Below are 21029 nucleotides of genomic sequence, written 5' to 3'. Positions count from 1 at the left end.
GCTTATTTAACTTATTTGCAGATCACATCATGTGAAATGCTGGGCTGGATGAAGCACAAGCTGGAATCAAGATAGCCAGGAGAAATATCAATAGCTTCAGGTATGCAGATGACATCACCCTTATGGCAGAAAGTTAAGAGGAACTAATGAGCCTGTTGATGAAAGTGAAAGAGGAGAGTGAAAAACTTGGCTTAAAACTCAGCATTCAGAAAACTAAGATCATTGCATCCAGTCCCATCATTTCATGGCAAATAGATGGGGAAGCAATGGAAACAGTGACAGACTTTATTTTGGGGGGCCCGCAAATCACTGCAGATGATGACTGCAGCCATGAAATTAAAGGATTCTTGCTCCTTGGAAGAAAAGCTATGACCAAACTAGACGGCATAATAAAAAGCAGAGACATTACTTTGCCAACAATAGTCCATTTAGTCAAAGCTATGGTTTTTCCAATAGTCAGGTATGGATGTGAGAGTTGGACTTTAAAAAAAGCTGAGCACTGAAGAATTGATGCTTTTGCTGTGGTGTTGGAGAAGACTCTTGAGAGTCCCTTGGACTGCAAGGAGATCCAACCAGTCAATCCTAAAGGAAATCAGTTCTGAATATTCATTGAAAGGACTGATGCTGTAGCTGAAGCTCCAATACCTTGGCCATCTGATGCGAAGAACTGACTCATTGGAAAAGATCCAGATGCTGGGCAAGATTGAAGGCAAGAGTAGTGGATGACAGAGGTTGAGATGGTTGGATGGCATCACTGACTCAATGGACATGAGTTTGAGCAAACTCAGGGAGTTGGTGATGGACAGGGAGGCCTGGCGTGCTGCAGTCCATGGGGTTGCAAAGAGTCGGACATGACTAAGAGACTGAACTGAACTGATTAGACAGCATAATAGAAGTTTTCTGAAGGATGAGAGTCACAGGGGGAGTTTTCTTTTTTCTAGTTGATGCTGATAAGCAGATGCTAATTGGAGTGCCAGGAGGTACACCAATCCAAAAGACCCATCTAGAAGAACTTGACTGATTAGCAATCCCAATCACAGCTGCAGCAGTAGAAAATACTTGAAATCCATCCCTATTTTAGATACTGATAAGTCTTTTTCACACTTTTTCCCATAGATTTGATGACTCACATGAAGAGAATTCTATGATAAATTTGAGCTCTAGAGGCTTTAGTTTAGACTATCTTTCTCAATGAGCATCCATACCTCTATCAACTGAAAAAAATAGTCAAAACCTAAAAGTTGAGAGTTGTTTTATTTGGTGGGAATTTTTAGGACTTCAAGCCCAGGAGACAGCATCTCAAGTGACCCTGAGAAAACTGTTCCAGGGATGTGGATGACAAGGGAGTTGTGGGGGGAGGTAGGGAAGGGTGGCCAGAGGTGGGGAGGAGTCAGATTATATAGAAATATATGTTTGTAACAAAGGGCAGGTGATCTGAACATCAAAAGAATATTGTGAATTAAAGAAACAAGATATTTTGAGTTAAGGAATATAGCGCTTTTCTGTGTATGGGAAGATGCAAGACTTAGAGCTCACTAAATCATTCCTTGCATAGTCATCTCAGCTACCCTGGGTGAGTGTCCTATGTTTTCACATCCTGGGTTCCTCAGGGTTCCCTGTAAGGACTGAAAGCAGCCTAATGGCTGTTGATGTAAGGACTCTTCTCCTTTCTGAGTGCCCTGGAGGGCTGGAATTGTGATGACTATGACATCTTTGTTTATTGATATGGCAGGAAATATTTCAGTCCTCACCTGCCATAGCTGGATTTAAAGGAGCTTCATTGAGTTCAGGCTGGATCCAGGTTGCATGATGAATGCAAAGCTCCTCTGAATCTCATTCACATATGCCTCCCTTCCCTTTACAACACTGGGGACCTCACCATTCATAGCACCTAGGAGCTCTGGCCCATGAAGGAAACTATAATTAGGACTGATTATCTGCTTTCTCTTCATAAAGAATTAGCACTAATTCCATGAGACATATATCTTTATCTCCTAGTCTCTTAGTCACCTCTCATGCTCAATCTCTCTCCTAAGGCTATTACAGCTCCTAAGCAGATTTAACTCTCCTAAAATCTTTACAATTTCATGAACTCTGAAAGTCATTGCCTCTCTCTCACAAACCTGAAATAAGCTTTCTAATCTGTAGAGCCCCCAATTTGCCTATCCATCTACATCTCCACCTCTACTCTCTTCTTCCTGTATATTCCTAACTCTATTCCTAACTGCAATAGATGAACTGTCCTCCCTTATATAGAAGAATGAATCCTGGATTTACGTACTGAATCCTATGAACAATTATTTACTCAGGTAAGCAATTATTTACCCTTCTGTGATTATCTCTTTCTCTCCTGAAACTTCAGGTTTTCTTTGTTGAATCCTGTCTAATATTCTCTGAAGTGATATTACAAAATATTGTGCAATATCTCTTAGATCTCCCATCACTTCAGGTAATTCCCAACTTCTCACTTAGAGAAACCTATAAGAATGCTTGGCTCCACTCATTGTCCACCCATTTTCATTTGTCATGTTTTCTTGAATTTACTTTGTGTGTGTATATATATATATATATATGTGTGTGTGTATATGTGTATATATATATATATATATATATATATATATATATTTGACTATGCCAGAACTTAGTTGCAGCACACAGAATCTTTGATCTTCCTTGCAGCATGCAGACTCTTTAGTTGCCACCGGTGGGCTCTAGTTCAGGATCAAACCCAGATCCCCTGCACTGGGAGCATGAAGCCACGGACCACCAGGGAAATCCCTTGAACTTATTCTTATAACGTCTCTCACCATCATATTACTGAAACTGTCTTGGTCAATGTTACAAGTGACCTCACTGTACATGCGTGCTAAGTCGATTCAGTCATGCCTGACTATCTGCAAGCCCATGGACTGTAACCAGTCAGACCCCTCTATCCATGGGATTCTCCAGGCAAGAATATTGCAGTGGGTTGCCATTTCCTCCTCCAGGGGATCTTCCCAACTCAGAAACTGAATCCACATCTCCTGTGGCTCTTGCATTTCAGGCAGGTTCTTTACCACTGAGCCACCAGGGGAGTACTAGTCCTCACATTGTAGTCCACATGTTTTTAGTGTTGAGGAGAACTGAAAACTCTCCCCCAGATCTAGAGCATTTTATTCATTTAATACTGTAACTGGACAGGACCAGATGGGGTCTTCCTGTGGCAGGCCTTCCCCCGTATCCTCTGCTTTAGCTTCTCTCTGAATTACCTAGATAACAGTATTCAATGCAAATTTTTACATGATTTGCTTTACAGAAGCTAGAACCTCCACCAAATGTTGACTACTAGATGACATGAGCACATAGCCCCCAGGCCTCCAGAACCTGAGGACTTATAATATTAGCCCCTTTGATATTTTCCTCATCATCAGTCAACCAGAGAAACATTCAGGAATTTGTTAGGTAGTTAGAATAGGGGAAAGGAGTCCAAAATAATGTGGCTAAAAGACAAAGAAGGGAAAAACCAATGAAAATAGAACAAAGGAAGGTTTGAGGAAAAGAGTGAGAACCTCAGGTGAAACAAACAGTCCTCCTGGCTAACCCAATTTAAATAGGGCAGCTTCAGGGGAAGGAGAAAAAACATAAAAAGAGGAGCCAAAATTGAGCCTCTGGCCTCACTTCTCTTTGCATCTTTTGGGTCAGCCAGCCCTCACGCCTCCAGGATGTATTTTCCTTTGTTTGCCAAATAAAATGGAGCTGTAACACTGGTCCGTCCATCGCTTCAAATTTTTGCTGCGGAGAGACAGAACCAAGGGAATTGCAAACTCCCCCAACAAGCTGAGGGCTTCCCTTGTAGCTCAGCTGGTAAAGAATTGGCCTGCAATGTGGGAGACCTGGGTTCAATCCCTGAGTTGGGAAGATACCCTGGAGAAGGGAAAGGCTACCCACTCCAGTATCCTGGCCTGAAGAATTCCGTGGACTGTATAGTCCATGGAGTCGCCAAGAATCGGACACGACTGAGCAACTTTCACTTTTCACTTTCTGACAAGCTGATCAAATACCCTGTAACCCCCTCCCTCACCTGGCCTTTAAAAATGCTAGGAGGGTTCAAGCAGGAAGGGATATAGCCGATTCATGTTGATATATGGCAAAAACCATCATGATGTTGTTAAGTAATTATCCTCTAATTAAAAAAAAAAAAAGCTAAATAAAAAATGCTTTGCTAAAACCCTTCACAGATCTCAGGGCTTTGGGAACTTGAGCCACCAGTTTCCATGCATGGCTCTGCAATAAACCTTTCTCTGCTCCAGTCTCTAACGTTTCAGGTTTGTTTGGCCTCACTGTGCATTGGGTACATGAATTGTGTTAACAATATGTCCTAATTTCCCCCATATTCCAGCAACTAGATTGCCTCAGTCATCATTGTTGGGCTCTTTATTTCTCATACATCTCATACATAGTTCTTATGAAAATTAAATAAAATGATGTCTTTAAACTACCTAAATATACAGCACTGTCAGTAGTTCTCTTCTTCCATCCCCCTCCCCCCAAATGTATGAGACAGTGTGAATGTGTGTGAATGTTTGTGAGAGTGTATGCAATGTGTGGGTGAGCTGGTGTGTGAGTATGTGTGTGTGTTGGTTTTGTTTTGCTCTTTTACCTTTCAATGTGTGTTGATTTATTTAAAAGCACTCTAGTGAGCATTTTTGCAGTAGCTTGGATCTCATGTTCTGAGATCGTTTTCTCTCCTGCTCCATTTTCTAACTGATCTTATTGAGTTTTGTAGCTTTCCAAGCATTGTTGTTGTTGTTCGGTTGCTAAGTTGTGTCCAACTCTTTGTGATGCCATGGACTGTAGGATGCCAGTGTCAACTACAAATTGGCACTGGTTTACCAAGGGCATTGCCAACAAATGAACCACAAAGGCATTTCCCATCTGCCTCTAAGGAGATTGAACCCCATGATGCTATAGCTCTTGATCTGAAACAACCCCTGACGGAGTTCAGGGTAGAGTGAAGCCCTCTATGCTCCAGGAAATCTGCTAGCACAGGTCTTTAGATAGTTGGATATTTTTAGGAACAGATTTCCTGATCTCCATCCTTGCATCTCCTCATACCTAGAGAAGCATTAAACCTCTTCATGGTGACAACAGATCCTCATGACTAACAAAAATCCTTTCGTAAAATGAGTGCTTCATGGTATTGAACTCCCCTTTCACCAAAACCTTATATATTTACCTCCCCCTACTGCCACTTTGGAGCAGTTTCTCAGAGGTATCTGAGATGCTGCTTCCCAGGCTGCAGTCCTCATTTTGCCCCAGATAAAACAACTTGAAACTTGTACATCTTTTTAAGTTGACACCAGGATCCTCTGTCCTACACTATCTCCTCGAGTTTGCTAAAATCCATGTCTACTGAGTTGGTGATGCTATCTAACCATCTCATCCTCTGTCACTCCCTTCTTTTGCTTTCAATCTTTCCCAGTATCAGGGTCTTTTCCATGAGTTGTCTCTTCACATTAGGTAGCCAAAGTATTGGAGCTTCAGCCTCAGCAACCAAACATTCACACATTAAATTTCAACTCTTCATTTTTCATCTGAACTTAAGATTGAATGCATCACTAGCATGCTTTGGAAATATCACAGTGAATGTATCCAAAAGAGAAGTCTCAATTAAAAACCTTCACATGACATCTTTTCCATCTCAGTCAATGGCATTATCATTGAATCAGCATCTCACATCAAAAACCTAGTGCCCATCTTCAAATTTGTTCTTTCCTTCAAAATCTTTATGTAATACAGCATCATGTCCTGTTAGCTACACCTTTCCAAAGTAGACTCCATTCAATCATTTCTTACCTTTTTCACTGTTACCAGAGTTATTCCAGCTGTTAACTATCACAACATTCTCCTTAGTGATCTTTCTACTTCCATTTTGCCCTCCTGAAAATGCATGCTATCACTCTCTTTTCCCCCTTGTTTGTGTGCCTTAAAAAACAAAACAAAACAAAAAAAGAAAAACCCTAGAATTTAAGTTCCATTGATGAAAAGAACTTCTCTGTTTTGTTTACCAGTATATGCTCTTTACCTTGAACTATAGCCTCACACATAGCAGTTACACAAAATATAATATGGAATATATATAAGGCGTGAATTAATGTATGCAGTAAATATCAAAAAGCAAAACAAAGCTAACTTATCCAAGGCTTCCCTGGGGGCTCAGTAGTAATTCACTTGCCAATGTAGGAGAAATGAGTTTGATCCATTATCTGGGAAGAGCCCACATTCCAAGGGGCAACTAAGCCCATGCACCACACCTGTTAAGCCTGTGCTCTAGAGCCAGGATCCATAGCCTGTGTGTTGTATCCATTGTATCCACAGCCTGTATTGAAGCCTATGGGTCCTAGATCCTGTGATTTGCAACAAGAGAAGTCACCACAGTGAGAAGCCCATACACCATGAGTAGGGAGCAGTCCTGGTCTGCTACAATTGGAGAAAAGCCCAAGCAACAACAAAGACCCAGCAAAGCCAAAAAATAAAATAAAATAATCACTTTGAAAATTAAGCCAAACTAGCTTCCCTCATCAAACTCTTAAAAAAATCTGAAGAATAAAATCATACAAGAGTATAAAGGTAAATGTTATTTTTCTAACATTACTCAGTTAATTCTAGTCACATCAGTTGTTAATACAATAACAAAGTCACCCAGATATCTAGAAGTAATAGCTGAAGTAAAAACTTTTATAAACTTGCAGTTTTATTAAGGGCAAAGGCATTTGTCTATTTGATACTCATCAGATGGTAAAGAATCGGCCTGTCATGCAGGACACTTGGGTTCTACCCCAGGTTGGGAAGCTCCCCAGAGAGAGAATGGCTACCCACTCCAGTGTTCTTGCTTGGAGAATTCCATGGACAGAGGAGACTGGTGGGGTCACAAAAAATTGAACAGTAACACTTTTACTTACACTGTTACTTTCATGCCTTTCTGTAAAATGAAGGGGTTAGAAATGATTGACTTTAAGCCAAATGCTAAACCTTTGACTGTGTGGATCACAATAAACTGTAGAAAATTCTCCAAGAGGTGGAGATACCAGAGCACCTTACCTGCCTCCTAAGAAATCTATATGCAGGTCAAGAAGCAACTGTTAGAACTGGACATGGAACAACTGGCTGGTTCCAAATCAGAAAAAGAGGAAGTCAAGGCTGTATACTGTCACCCTGCTTATTTAAGAGTACATTATGAGAAGTGCTGGACTGGATGAAGCACAAGCTGGAATCAAGATTTCCAGGAGAAATATCAATAATCTCAGATATGCAGATGAAACAACCCTAATGGCAGAAAGTGAAGAGGAAATAAAAAGCCCCTTGATGAATGTGAAAGAAGAGAGTGAAAAAGTTGGCTTAAAACTCACCATTCAAAATCTAACATCATAGCATCTGGTCCCATCACTTCATGGCAAATAGATGGGGAAACAATGGAAACAGTGACAGACTTTAATTTTCTTGGGCTCCAAAATCACTGTACATGGTGACTGCAGCCATTAAATAAAAGATGCTTGCTCCTTAGAAGGAAAGCTATGACAAAGCTAGACAGTATATTAAAAAGCAGAAATATTATTTGCTGAAAAAGATTCATATAGTCAAAGCTATAGTTTTTCCAGTAGTTATGTATGGATGTGAGAGTTGGACCATATAAAAGGTTGAGTGTCAAAGAATTGATGTTTTTGACCTGTGGTGCTGGAGAAGACTCTTGAGAGTCCCTTGGACTGCAAGGAGATCCAACCAGTCAGTCCTAAAGGAAATCGGTCCTAAATATTCATTGGAAGGACCGGTGCTGAAGCTGAAGCTCCGATACTTTGGTCACCTGATGCAAAGAACCAACTCATTGGAGAAGACCCTGATGCTGGATAGGATAGAAGGGAGGAGGAGAAGCGGATGACAGAAGATGAAATGGTTGGATGGCATCGCCAACTCAATGGTCATGAGTTTGAGTAAGCTTCATGTGATGGTAATGGACAGGGAAGCTGCGTATGCTGCAGTCCATGGGGTCACAAAGAGTCAGATATGACTGAGTGATTGAACAACAACAAGAATTGATACGAAGTTCCTTCCTATCAAGCTTCACATTCTAACTTTGTATCCATTATAATTTAAAGCACCCAAATATTGATTATAAATAGTTCATATGTTCATAATTGTGTGTCATTCTTAATCCAAATAAATAAAAGTTTTGTTTTATAGTATGGAAAAATCCTCACCACCCCTTTTTGTATAAGGAGCTGCAATTCCTGCTTCAATACTGTCCCTATTGTCTGAGGTGTTTTATTTAATAGATTTTATTAAATAAATTATACATAATATATAGTATGAATTTAATGTATGTCCAGTGTATAATATGCATTTAATACATATATTTAATACATGCTGTTGTTGTTCAATTGCGTAGTCATGTCTTACTCTTTGTGACCCCATGAACTGCAGCATCCTAGGCTCCCCTGTCCTTCACTGCTCAGATTCATGCCCATTGAGTTGGTGATGCTATCTAACCATCTCATCCTCTGCCACCCACTTCTCCTCCCTTCTATCTTTCCCAGCATCAGGGTCTTTTCCAATGAGTTGGCTCTTCGCATATAGTAGCCAAAGTATTGGAGATTCAGCTTCAGCATCAGTCCTTCCAAAGAATATTCAGGGTTGATTTCCTTTTAGATTAATTGGTTTAATCTCCTTACAGTCCAAGGGACTCTCAAGAGTCTTCTCCAGCTCTGTACATGACTAATGGGGGGACAATTATTTAATATGTGTTTTATTTTTTTCTTTTCCTTCCCCTGTTGTATATTCCTCCTTTGTCTTAGATTAATGCACCATATAAGCATGAGTTTATTTCTGAGGTCTCTATCCTATTTGGTATAGGTACTGACATCTGTGTGTCTGTTTTTGTACCACCATGCTGTTTTGATGACTGTAACTTTGCAATATAAATTGTTTGAAATCAGGGTGTGTGATACCTGGAGCTTTGTTCTCTCTCTTAAAACTGTTTTGACTATTTGGAGTCTTTTGTATTTTCATATAAATTTTAGAATTTTTTTTGTTCTGATTCTTTGATCTCTCTTTTCTTATAAGGCCACTAATTCCATCATGGAGACACCACCCTCATGGGCTAAAAATACATCTCCCCCTCAAGGGCTTCCCTGGTGACTCAAATGGTAAAGAATCTGCCTGCCATGTAGGAGATCTGGGTTCAATCCCTGGGTTGGGAAGATCCCCTGGAGGTGTGCATGGCAACCCACTGCAGTATTCTTTCCTGGAGCATCCCCATGATAGAGAAGTCTAGCAGGCTGCAGTCCATAGGCTCACAAGGGTTGGCCATAACTGAGTGACTAAGTACATACCTTTCAAAGTTCTGGTGGTATATTAGAGCCTGTTTGTCCTAGGTCATGAGAGTTAATTGATAGTTATTCAGAAACTTTAGAGGTGACTGTCAATAATAATAGCTTGAAAGTGGCCAAAAAGGAAGCCATTGACATCAGCAAATACGACATTTTTTTTTTTTTAACTGTACCTCAGGGCTGTCAAGATCTTAGTTCCAAGATCAAGGAGGGATCAAACTTATGCTCCCTGAAGTGGAAGTGTGGAGTCCTAACCATTGGACTGCCAGGAGATTCCCCAAATAGATTTTTTCATTTGTTTATCATCATACCACTACTCTTGAGAGTCCCTTGGACTGCAAGGAGATCCAACCAGTCCATTCTGAAGGAGATCATCCCTGGGATTTCTTTGGAAGGAATGATGCTAAAGCTGAAACTCCAGTACTTTGGCCACCTCATGCGAAGAGTTGACTCATTGGAAAAGACTCTGATGCTGAGAGGGACTGGGGGCAGGAGGAGAAGGGGACAACAGAGGATGAGATGGCTGGATGGCATCATTGACTCGATGGATGAGAGTCTGAGTGAACTCTGGGAGTTGGTGATGGACAGGGAGGCCTGGAGTGCTGCGATTCATGGGGGTGGCAAAGAGTCAGACATGACTGAGCGACTGAACTGAACTGACCACTACTTGACTTTTTTTTTCTTTTTTAAAAATTTATTTTATTTTTTCATCAGAGCATAACTGCTTTACAATGTTGTGCCAGTTTTTTTTTTTTTTTCTGAATAATAGACTGAATCAGCTATATGTATACATATACCCACCTCTTGAGCCTCCCTTACAGCATCCACCCTTGTCCCACCCATCTAGGCCATCACAGAGCACCAAGTTGAGTTCCTGGTGCTATACCACGGGTTCTTACGAGCTATCTATTTTACACACAGTAGTGTATATATGTCAGTCCCACTCTCCTAATTCATCTCACCCTCCATTTTCCCTTCCTGTATTCACATGTCTTTTCTCTATATCTACATCTCTATTCCTGTCCTGCTAATAAGTCCATCTGTACCATTTTTCTAGATACCTCATACTTGCATTAATAGATTTTGTACTAATGACTTTTTGGTCACTAGAACAATCAAAGAAATCTGTGAGGTCTTTGTGTAGGGCAAGAAAAAAAATCTGATTTACTTCGGATTTACTTAGTTCACCAATTTAAATGCTAATCTCTTCCAGAAATAACCTTACAGACACATCAAAAAAACAAACAAACAAAAAATAATGTTTAACTAGTTACCTGGGTATCCAATGGCATAGTCAGACTGACACATTAAAATTATCCATCTCAGATGGGTGGGATTGTCAAATGAGAAAATAATATTAAGGAGACTTTGTTCAGAAAGTACAGAATTTCCTAGAATTGGAAACCAGAGATTACATCTCAGAACAGGGGCACCAAGAAATCCCTTCTAGATTTAGAGAAGTATCTGTTATAAATCCAGCCAATCATATAGTGTACAACTACCCAAGAAGTATCATTTGAGAAGAATCAATGGGACAACAATGTGGAAGGATCACATTGAAAGAATACTACATGTTTTTTAGTTACTATTATAACAAATTATCAGAAATTTAGCAGCTCAAACTAGACAGACTTATTATTTTATACCTCTGCATATCACAAGTCTGATGCAGATCTCACTGGGGTAAAATCAAAGTATTCCTTCCTGGGGTTTCTAGGGATATGGTATAAGTTCAAAGGGAAAAACGCATGCTGAGTTGAGGTTGGTTCACTGAGGAGCCAAAGGGTTTGCTAACCTGCCTGGAAATGACAGAAACTGGAGAAAATGAGAAAGTAGAGGAGGTACGATGGTTTGATCCCCTGTGTTTTCAGAGATTTAGAGAAAGCGTGCTTTGCCAGTGATCAAGGCTAGTGAGTGGATGAAACTGGGCCTGTGGTCAAGCTGGAGATCACTGTAGTCTGGGGAAAGCAGGCAGTCAGTCTCACAAGGGACCACTGGTGAAAATACTATCCTTGGCCAAATTTTATTCAAACGCCTCTGAGTTGTTGTTGTTTTTTTTTTTTTTTTCCCACATGTGCCTTGGCTTTGGGGCTTCCATGTTCATTCCTTATTTGTACACTGTTAAGTCACTTTAGTCAGAATTCCCAATCCATAATTTTGATCACCTTTAGTGTGGAATCAGATTTCTCATCCTCCACCACATTCCCCAGGTATGTCTGATACCCTTGGCCTTCTTTCAGTAACAATCTTTATTGTTGCTTTTCAGTGGCTCAGTTGTGTCTGACTCCCTGAACTTGCTCAAACTCATGTCCATCAAATCGGTGATGCCATCTAACCATCGCATCCTCTGTCATCCCCTCCTCATGCTGTCACTCTTTCCCAGCATCAGGGTCTTTTATAATGAGCTGGCTCTTTGCATCTGGTGGCCAAAGTATTGGAGCTTCAGCTTCAGCATCAGTCCTTCCAGTGAATATTCAGGGTTGATTTCCTTTAGCATTTACTGGTTTGATCTCCTTGCAATCCCTGGGACTCTCAAGAGTCTTCTCCAACACCACAGTTCAAAAGAATCAATTCTTTGATGCTCAACCTTCTTTGATCCAACTCTCACATCCATACATGACTACTGGAAATACCATAGCTTCGACCACATGGACCTTTGTCGGCAAAGAAATGTCTCTGCTTTTTAATATGCTGTTTAGGTTTGTCATAGCTTTTCTTCCAAGGAACAATAAGGTCATTTTATTAAGAATTCCCAATTATCCCTGATATTTCCTCTTAGTAATTTTCCATCCACTGACTCCCATGCTACTTCTCCTTGGCTATAAGCTTTCACTTTTCCTTATTGTCTTTGGAATTGAACCCAGCCTTTCTCCTCCCCAGTGCAGTGGTCCCTTCAATTATCATGATGACCCTTCTTAAATGAAAATGGTCTTCCCATTCTTTAACAAGCACCATGAATATTTCTTTAACATTACAAATACCTAGTAAGAAAGGATTATGGTTAAATCTCTCACCAACAAGTCTCCTATTGACCTACATTGAGTCAACAGATGATAAGGTAGACGTTCTAGAGATCATCAAAAAGGAGGTAGAGAGATTGTCATATCCATTACATGATTAAACCCTTAAGGGGTCTTCTTGCTCACTGTCAAAAATGGAGCAAAGACAGTGAAAGGGGAGCTGATAGTAAAAGAGGGGTCATGCCCTCATCTCTGTTCCAGAGTGTTGCTGCTGCTGCTGCTAAGTCGCTTCAGTCATGTCGGACTCTGTGCGACCCCAGAGACAGCAGCCCACCAGGCTTCCCTGTCCCTGGGATTCTCCAGGAAAGAACACTGGAGTGGGTTGCCATTTCCTTCTCCAATGCATGAAAGTGAAAAGTGAAAGTCAAGTCGCTCAGTCGTGTCCGACTCTAGCGACCCCATGGACTACAGCCCACCAGGCTCCTCTGTCCAAGGGATTTTCCAGGCAAAAGTACTGCAGTGGGGTGCCATTGCCTTCTCTGGTTCCAGGGTGTAGGAACTTCAAATCAAGCTTTCATTTGAAAAAAAGAGAGCTTAGATTTATTAGCCTTGACTGAGAAATTAAAGCTGCCTATATCTCTACTACAGAGTCTAGTCTTCTCAGTTAAACTAATTAACATAGGGAAGGAAGTAAAGGAAACAGCAGTAGATGTCAAAGGTGCATAAATATAAGTAGAGTAATAGGACATTAGAAAGTCAGACTGGAACCAGTTCTCAGAGGATCTGGCTTCTCCAGTTTAAGGCATGTGATTTTGATCTTGTGGGATACAGGATTCCAGGTGGAAATAACTGGGAGAGTGACTTTAGAAATAAGCAAACAACTGCCAGGAGACCTGTACTTTTCATTAGAGTTCTGCCATTATTTAACTAAGAAACTGGAGCCAGATAGCTGTAATGTTTGTAGTGTCTCAATTGTAAAAGAAAAGATTGGCATTATTAATATAGTCTCAATGCAAGTTGCTGAACCAATAAAGAAATAAAGGATGAAAGCAAAACAATGTGAGAGATTAAAAGGGGAAGGTGATGGAATTTTTGTTGTTGTTCAGTGGCTAAGTCATTTTTAACTTTTTGAGATCCCATGGACTGCAGCACACCAGACACCCTTGTCCCTCCACCAGGTCAGGGAGTCCAGAGATAAATTAAGGATCTGGGTGCTCTGGTGTAATTTGGAGGAAATAAACCCCTATATCAGTAAGAGTGATAGTAAAAGAATGTAAATGTACCTGTAGAGGAATTTTGATGACAATAGATGGGTACATACAAATTGATTTTGAAATTTAATTTCTGAGTACCTTTGCACATGGCAATAGAAATTGAACAACTATACCTGTCCATTGAAAGCATCTTTACTCTAACTCCTCCAGGCAGCTTGCCTATTGTTAGCGAGAACATTGAATTATATTGGGAAGAAACTTTGCACGTTCTCAAACAGCCTATTTTTAAGGAACATGAATAACTACTCCAGATGGCTGTTTAAATCTGTTGGAATTGTTTCTACTGTACATTCATTGTTTAGAGACCCATTTTGTTAGATTTCAAAGAGAAGTACAAAGTTGCAATAATCGTCCTATTTAGCACTGATCTCTTTTGTAAGTTTTTAAAAATTTCCACCCAGAGAAGGTTAACAGAGATGCTGATAGGAAGATTTTTAATAAATTATGTTGGCAGTGGAGCCAGAGAGCTCTTTCCATTAGAAGACAGTTTTAACTTCTACTGGTTGCTTTGGGTTCCTGTGTATTTGTGTGTGTGTGTGTGTGTGTTTCTGTCTGTGTGTGTCTGTGTGCAGATATGAATCATTTGGAAGATGGCCTCAGTTCAATTTTTCACAAATGCAAAATTATTCAGGATAATTTTATCAGGGTGATTCAATAGAGAGGCACTGACTTTTTGTTTCCTGCAGCACATTAAAATATGATATTTTTTTTTCTCTGTTTTCTTCCTTCCTTCCTCTCCCCATCCTCCCCCTCTCTCTTTCTTTTATTCTCTGGTTCATCCATTTGTTCATTGATTTGCTCAATTTTTTTTTAAGTTTCTCTCTCACATGAATTTTAATTTGTTAGCCTTAAATAAAAGCTTATTTGTGGTAAGCTATCAACTAGATAGCATATTCAAAAGCAGAGACATTACTTTGCCAACAAAGGTCCGTCTAGTCAAGGCTATGGTTTTTCCTGTGGTCATGTATGGATGTGAAAGTTGGACTGTGAAGAAGACTAAGCACCAAAGAATTGATGCTTTTGAACTGTGGTGTTGGAGAAGACTCTTGAGAGTCCCTTGGACTGCAAGGAGATCCAACCAGTCCATTCTGAAGGAGATCAGCCCTGGGATTTGTTTGGAAGGAATGATGCTACAGCTGAAACTCCAGTACTTTGGCCACCTCATTGGAAAAGACTCTGATGCTGGGAGGGATTGGGGGCAGGAGGAGAAGGGGACGACAGAGGATGAGATGGCTGGATGGCATCACTGACTCGATGGACGTGAGTCTGAGTGAACTCCGGGAGTTGGTGATGGACAGGGAGGCCTGGTGTGCTGCAATTCATGGGGTCGCAAAGAGTCGGACACGACTGAGCGACTGATCTGATCAACTATATAATAAAAAGCAAAGCAGGAGGAGTATTTCCTCTAGTAGAACAGATGCAGACCCAGAATATTTTATTATAGGATGAATCTTGATACTGGACATTTCTTTAAAACAATCTTCCTCAACCATAATCTGGTCACATCACTTCATGGGAAATAGATGGGAAACAGTGTCAGACTTTATTTTTGGGGGCTCAAAAATCACTGCAGATGGTGATTGCAGCCATGAAATTAAAAGACGCTTACTCCTTGGAAGGAAAGTTATGACCAACCTAGATAGCATATTGAAGAGCAGAGATATTACTTTGCCAATAAAGGTCCGTCTAGTCAAGGTTATGGTTTTTCCAGTAGTCATGTATGGATGTGAGAGTTGGACTGTGAAGAAAGCTGATTGCCGAAGAATTGATGCTTTTGATCTGTGGTGTTGGAGAAGACTCTCGAGAGTCTCTTGGACTGCAAGGAGATCCAACCAGTCCATCCTAAAGGAGATCAGTCCTGGGTGTTCATTGGAAGGACTGATGCTGAGGCTGAAACTCATGTGAAACTTGGCCACCTCATGTGACAAGTTGACTCATTGGAAAAGACCCTGATGCTGGGAGGGATTGGGGGCAGGAGGAGAAGGGGACGACAGAGAATGAAATGCCTGATGGATGGCTGGCGTGTTGCAATTTATGGGGTCTCAAAGATTCGGATATGACTGAGCGACTGAACTGAACTGAACAACCATAATCTACATAGATCCTCTAAACTATCTCCACTCATTTAATCACCTCTGTATTTGCCTGATAGTCAGACGTCTGAGAAACATACTCATCAAGAGCACAGCAGCAAACTAAGTTCATTTTTTGGTATTATGTGCAGTAAATAGGTTTGAAATGTTCATGAACTTGGCTCTAAAATTAAGGGGAAACCATGTTTACCTAGAGAAGTGTTTGAAAGTGTTTAGAAGCAGCAAAAAAGAAAAAAAACACACAATAGGATTGTGATAAAACTGAATGGATGAGAGAATAAGAACTCCTAAAAGCAGAGAATAAGAAGGGAAAAAAATGTACAGACTTAGCAACTTGGAGACATTTATGCAAAAGCAAAGATCTCTAAAATACTAAAAAAAAAAAAATCTGCAGATTTTATCAAATAATGTTTATAATAGGAACTTGAATCAATAAGAAAATGTTCTCACATAATTCTGATCAGAAACAATTCTTTTAAAATGAAATAAGACTAAAATAATAAAACAATGGAAGACATTTATCACCTCTTTATTCAGAATTTTCACTAGAAATTTTAAGTCAAAGTATAAAGAAAAGTTAATATAACATAACTATCATAGGTAAAAAGAAAATGTAACCTTTACTATTTGGAAACCATAGCATAAAGTTTTAGCATGAGAATACAGTAGATTCCATCTAAAATTTTTTGATCTAATAAGTAGTAATAATGAAATGGTTAACTTTCAAGGCAAAAATTAATATTTTCTTTATTGTACTACATCAAAACTGCTTCAAAATAATTTTAGACATAATGAAAACAAAAATCTAAATAAGAATAAATTGATCAAGAAATCTTCAGATACTATATGATTACAGTTTTAAAATATTTGAAAATGAAAGTGAAGTCGCTGAGTAGTGTCCGACTCTTTGTGACCCCATGGACTGTAGCCTACTAGGCTTTTCCATCCATGGGATTTTCCAGGAGTGGGTTGCCATTTCCTTCTTCAGGGGATCTTCCAGACTCAGGGATTGAACCCGGGTCTCCTGCATTGCAGACAGATGCAATATTATATTAGGGACATTAGAGTTGCATTAAGAGATGTAAGTAGAATTTATTAACTTAAATGAAAATTAAATTCTGAAGTTTGCATTGTCTCCAAATTAATAACATTTTTTAAGAAACACAATCTTAAAAGTCAGTGGGGTTTTTGGATGTGTCTGACAAAAATATTTTCAAGCTTCTCTAAAAGAGTTAACATAGCAAAGATCCAAAAAAAAAAAAAAAAGAAAAAAGTACAGAATGCCTTGTCTTACTGTTACCAGAACACAAAACTAAAATAATTAAGCTGTTATGAAAACAATCCAGAGATTAAACAAGCAAAATAATTCAATAGCAAAGGAAACTCAGAGATTAAACCATATTTTTAAATTAAGAACACAATAAAGGTTAAAATTTAAATGACTGGGGAAGAGCAAATTATTTTAGAAGCATATCAGAAGGTTACTCTGGAAAAATAAAATTTGATCAGTTTCACAGCATCTATCAGTTCAGTTCAGTTCAGTTCAATTGCTCAGTTATGTCCGACTCTCTGTGACTCCATGAACTGTAGCATACCAGGCTTCCATGTCCATCACTAACTCTCAGAGCTTGCTCAACTTCATGTGCATTGAGTCTGTGATGCCATCCAACCATCTTGTCCTCTGTCATCCCCTTCTCCTCCTGCCTTCAATCTTTCCCAGCATCAGGGTCTTTTCAAAAGAGTCAGTTCTTGGCATCGGGTGGCCAAAGTATTGGAGTTTCAGCTTCAACATCAGTCCTTCCAATGAATATTCAGGACTGATTTACTTTAGGATGGACTGGTTGGATATCCTTGTAGTCCAAGGGACTCTCAAGAGTCTTCTCCAACAACGTAGTTCAAAAACATTAATTCTTCAGCACTCAGCTTTCTTTATAGTCCAACTCTCACATCCATACATGACTATTGGAAAAACCATAGCTTTGACTAGATGGACCTTTGTTGGCAGAGTAATTTCTCTGATTTTTAATATGCTGTCTAGGTTGGTCATAACTTTCCTTCCAAGGAGCAATTGTCGTTTTAATTTCATGGCTGCAGTCACCATCTGCAGTGATTTTGGAGCCCAGAAAAGTAAAGTCTGACCACTGTTTCCCCATCTATTTGCCATGAAGTGATGGAACTGGTTGCCATGATCTTAGTTTTCAGAATATTGAGTTTTAATCCAGCCTTTTCACTCTCCTCTTTCACTTTCATCAAGAGGCTCTTTAGTTCCTCTTTACTTTCTGCCATAAGGGTGGTATCATCTGCGTATCTGAGGTTATTGATATTTCTCCTGGCAATCTTGATTCCAGCTTATGCTTCATACAGCCCAGCATTTTGCATGATGTACTCTGCATATAAGTTAAATAAGCAGGGTGGCAGTATACAGCCTTGACATACTCCTTTCCCAATTTGGAACCAGTTTGTTGTTCCATGTCCAGTTCTAACTGTTGCTTCTTGACCTGCATACAGATTTCTCAGGAGCCATGTCAGGTGGTCTGGTATTCCTGTCTCTTTAAGAACTTTTCAGTTTGTTGTGATCCACACAGTCAAAGGCTTCACACCATCTAAATCAAGATAGTTTGCACAAGTATTAATATGTTAATTTAACACTAAAATATTTCAGTGTTACAATTCTTGACATGTATGGATATTAATATATAGGGAAAAAATTCACAAGTAGTTTCCAAATTTGAAAAAAAAACAGAACATAATATTATACTTGATAATTGAACATTTTAAAAATATTGTACATAGAAATCATAATTAAACAATTATACAGCAAATAATGAATTCAATTTTTTTTAAGTGTCAGGACATGTGTTGCTCATATGCCAGAAAATTCTTATAAGTGGGGAAAAGAACTTCCAATAGAAAAATGAGGTACAGTTATTAATAAGTAAGTAACACCAAAAGGAACAAAACTGGAACATTAAACTCTCTCAGTCATTTAACACATGTTTTTCCTAATTGCCTATAATGTGGCAGGAACAAACAAAATGCTAGAGATGGTGCAGAATGGAGAACACAAAGGAGGTCCTAGTATCTGTTTATAAAAGGGAAACAAAAATACAAGATACTTTCAGGTAACAGTATGTGCTGTAAATGCAACAAAAGAGTGTAGTCTAATAGAGAGTCCCTAGAATGGATCATGGAGAAGGCAATGGCACCCCACTCCAGTACTCTTGCCTGGAAAATCCCATGGGCGAAGGAGCCTGGTAGGCTGCAGTCCATGGGGTCGCTAGGAGTCGGACACGACTGAGCGACTTCACTTTCACTTTCATGCATTGGAGAAGGAAACAGCAACCCACTCCAGTGTTCTTGCCTGGAGAATCCCAGGGATGGGGGAGCCTGGTGGGAGGCTATCTATGAGGTCGCACAGAGTGAAGCGACTTAGCAGCAGCAGAAGCAGCAGAATGGATCAAGGGCCTTTTTCTTAGAGTTCTCAGGGAAGACCTCTCTGGGGTTGTGATGCACAAGCTTAGTCCTGAATGAAGAGAAGGGGCCAGTTTTACAGCAGTTCCCATATGTTCCTATCAAGGGAAAAGCAAGATAATGCCTTAAGGAGCAGAAGAGCAGTGTGAATAAAGCTTAAGAGGATGGGAGTGGGTTGGAGAAAGCTGTGGGAAAGAGTGAATAAGCAGAGTATTAATTTAGACCAAGCAGTTAGGAAGGGACCCTATTTAATAAGATCAATTATTTAGATTTTATTCTAATAGTCAGAAGACCTTTTGGAAGGATTTTAAGAGGATGGATTCACTTTATTAAAGGATCCTTCCACTGCTATGTGGAGAAGATACTGTCAATGATAAGAAATGAAGCAAGAAAAAAGAAAAGTAGGAGATAGAACCTTGGACCAGGCAAGAGCAGACTGTGACAAAATAAAGCAACACCAATATATTTTCTATAATATTGACAAAGATTAAAATAATATCATGGGATGGATTTGTGGACACGGGGCAGGGAAGGGTGCATGGGATTAATTGGGAGATTGGGAATGACATATATGCACTGGTGCCACACGCTCAGTCACTAAATCCTGTCCAACTATTTGTGATCCCATGGACTGCAGCCCACCAGGCTCCTCTGGCTATGGGGTTTTCCAGGCACGACTACTGGAGTGGGTTGACATTTCCTCCTCCAAGGGATCTTCCCAACCCTGGGGTCAAACCTGCATCTCCTGTGTATTCTGCATTGGCTGCTGCTGCTGCTGCTAAGTCGCTTCAGTCGTGGCCGGCTCTGTATGACCCCATAGATGGCAGTCCGCTAGGCTCCCCCGTCCCTGGGATTCTCCAGGCAAGAACACTGGAGTGGGTTGCCATTTCCTTCTCCAATGCATGAAAGTGAAAAGTGAAAGTGAAGTTGCTCAGTCATGTCTGACTCTTCGCGACCCCATGGACTGCAGTCCACCAGGCTCCTCCATCCATTGGATTTTCTAGGCAAGAGTACTGGAGTGGGGTGCCATCACCTTCTCTGCCTGCATTGGCAGGCAGATTCATTACCACTGAGCCACCTGAAAGTATATTTGCACTACCTTGTTTAAAATGGACTTTCCAGGTAGCACAGTGGTATAGAATCTGCCTGCCAATGCAGGAGGTGCAAGAGATGCGGCTTTGATCCTGGGTTGGGAAGATACCCTGGAGAAGAAAATAACAACCTACTCCAGTATTCTTGCTTGGGAAATCCCATGGACAGAGGGCTGCAGTCCATGGGGTCACAGAGTTGGACAAGACTGAAATCTCTGAGCACACCACATACAGCACATTTATCAAAGCTCTACTAACTAGTTGCATATACTTTGACCAGAAATTTAGCCTCATAAATAATTATCCTAGTAGAATAATTGAATCAATTTCCAAAGATTTAATACTATAATTTTATCTTAGGTCTATTTATAATATGGAAAAAGTAGAAGTGCCCAAACTAGCCTTCAAGGGAGAATTGGTAAATAAATCATGCTTTGTTCATTTTGTAGATTGATCACTCAGAAATCATTAAAAATGACATTGCAAACCTCCACTTAATGAAGTGAAATAGCATGCAGTGATCAATTTTGTTAATACACACATCCATGTAAATATATATATATAGAGAGAGACACATGGACTATTATAAACCAGAATAGTAATTATTATAATTTATGAGTGTGAGATTATGATCTAATTTTTGATATATTTGTATTTTGTTGTGTTTCCATCATGTCATAAACTTTTTAAACTTTATTAAAAGAAGAAAGTAAAAACACAAGCTGTATTTAATGATACAGTTATTGTTCAGTCATTAAGTCATGTCTGACTCTTTGTG

At 39.8% G+C, this 21029-nt stretch overlaps 1 long non-coding RNA gene across 1 annotated transcript in view; it reads left to right on the top strand.

Annotated features, from left to right (window-relative positions):
• The first annotated feature begins 2039 nt into the window (after nt 1-2039).
• LOC123334388 overlaps nt 2040-21029 on the top strand; it is a 117792-nt gene continuing 98802 nt past the window's right edge. Inside the window, exon 1 of the long non-coding RNA XR_006552134.1 lies at nt 2040-2309. This is a non-coding gene — a long non-coding RNA (uncharacterized LOC123334388). The remainder of the gene's footprint in view (nt 2310-21029) is intronic.

Source organism: Bubalus bubalis, chromosome 7 (genome assembly GCF_019923935.1).
Source record: "Bubalus bubalis isolate 160015118507 breed Murrah chromosome 7, NDDB_SH_1, whole genome shotgun sequence".
Taxonomy (NCBI): Eukaryota; Metazoa; Chordata; class Mammalia; order Artiodactyla; family Bovidae; genus Bubalus; species Bubalus bubalis.
This window is presented reverse-complemented; position numbering and strand designations above follow the sequence as displayed.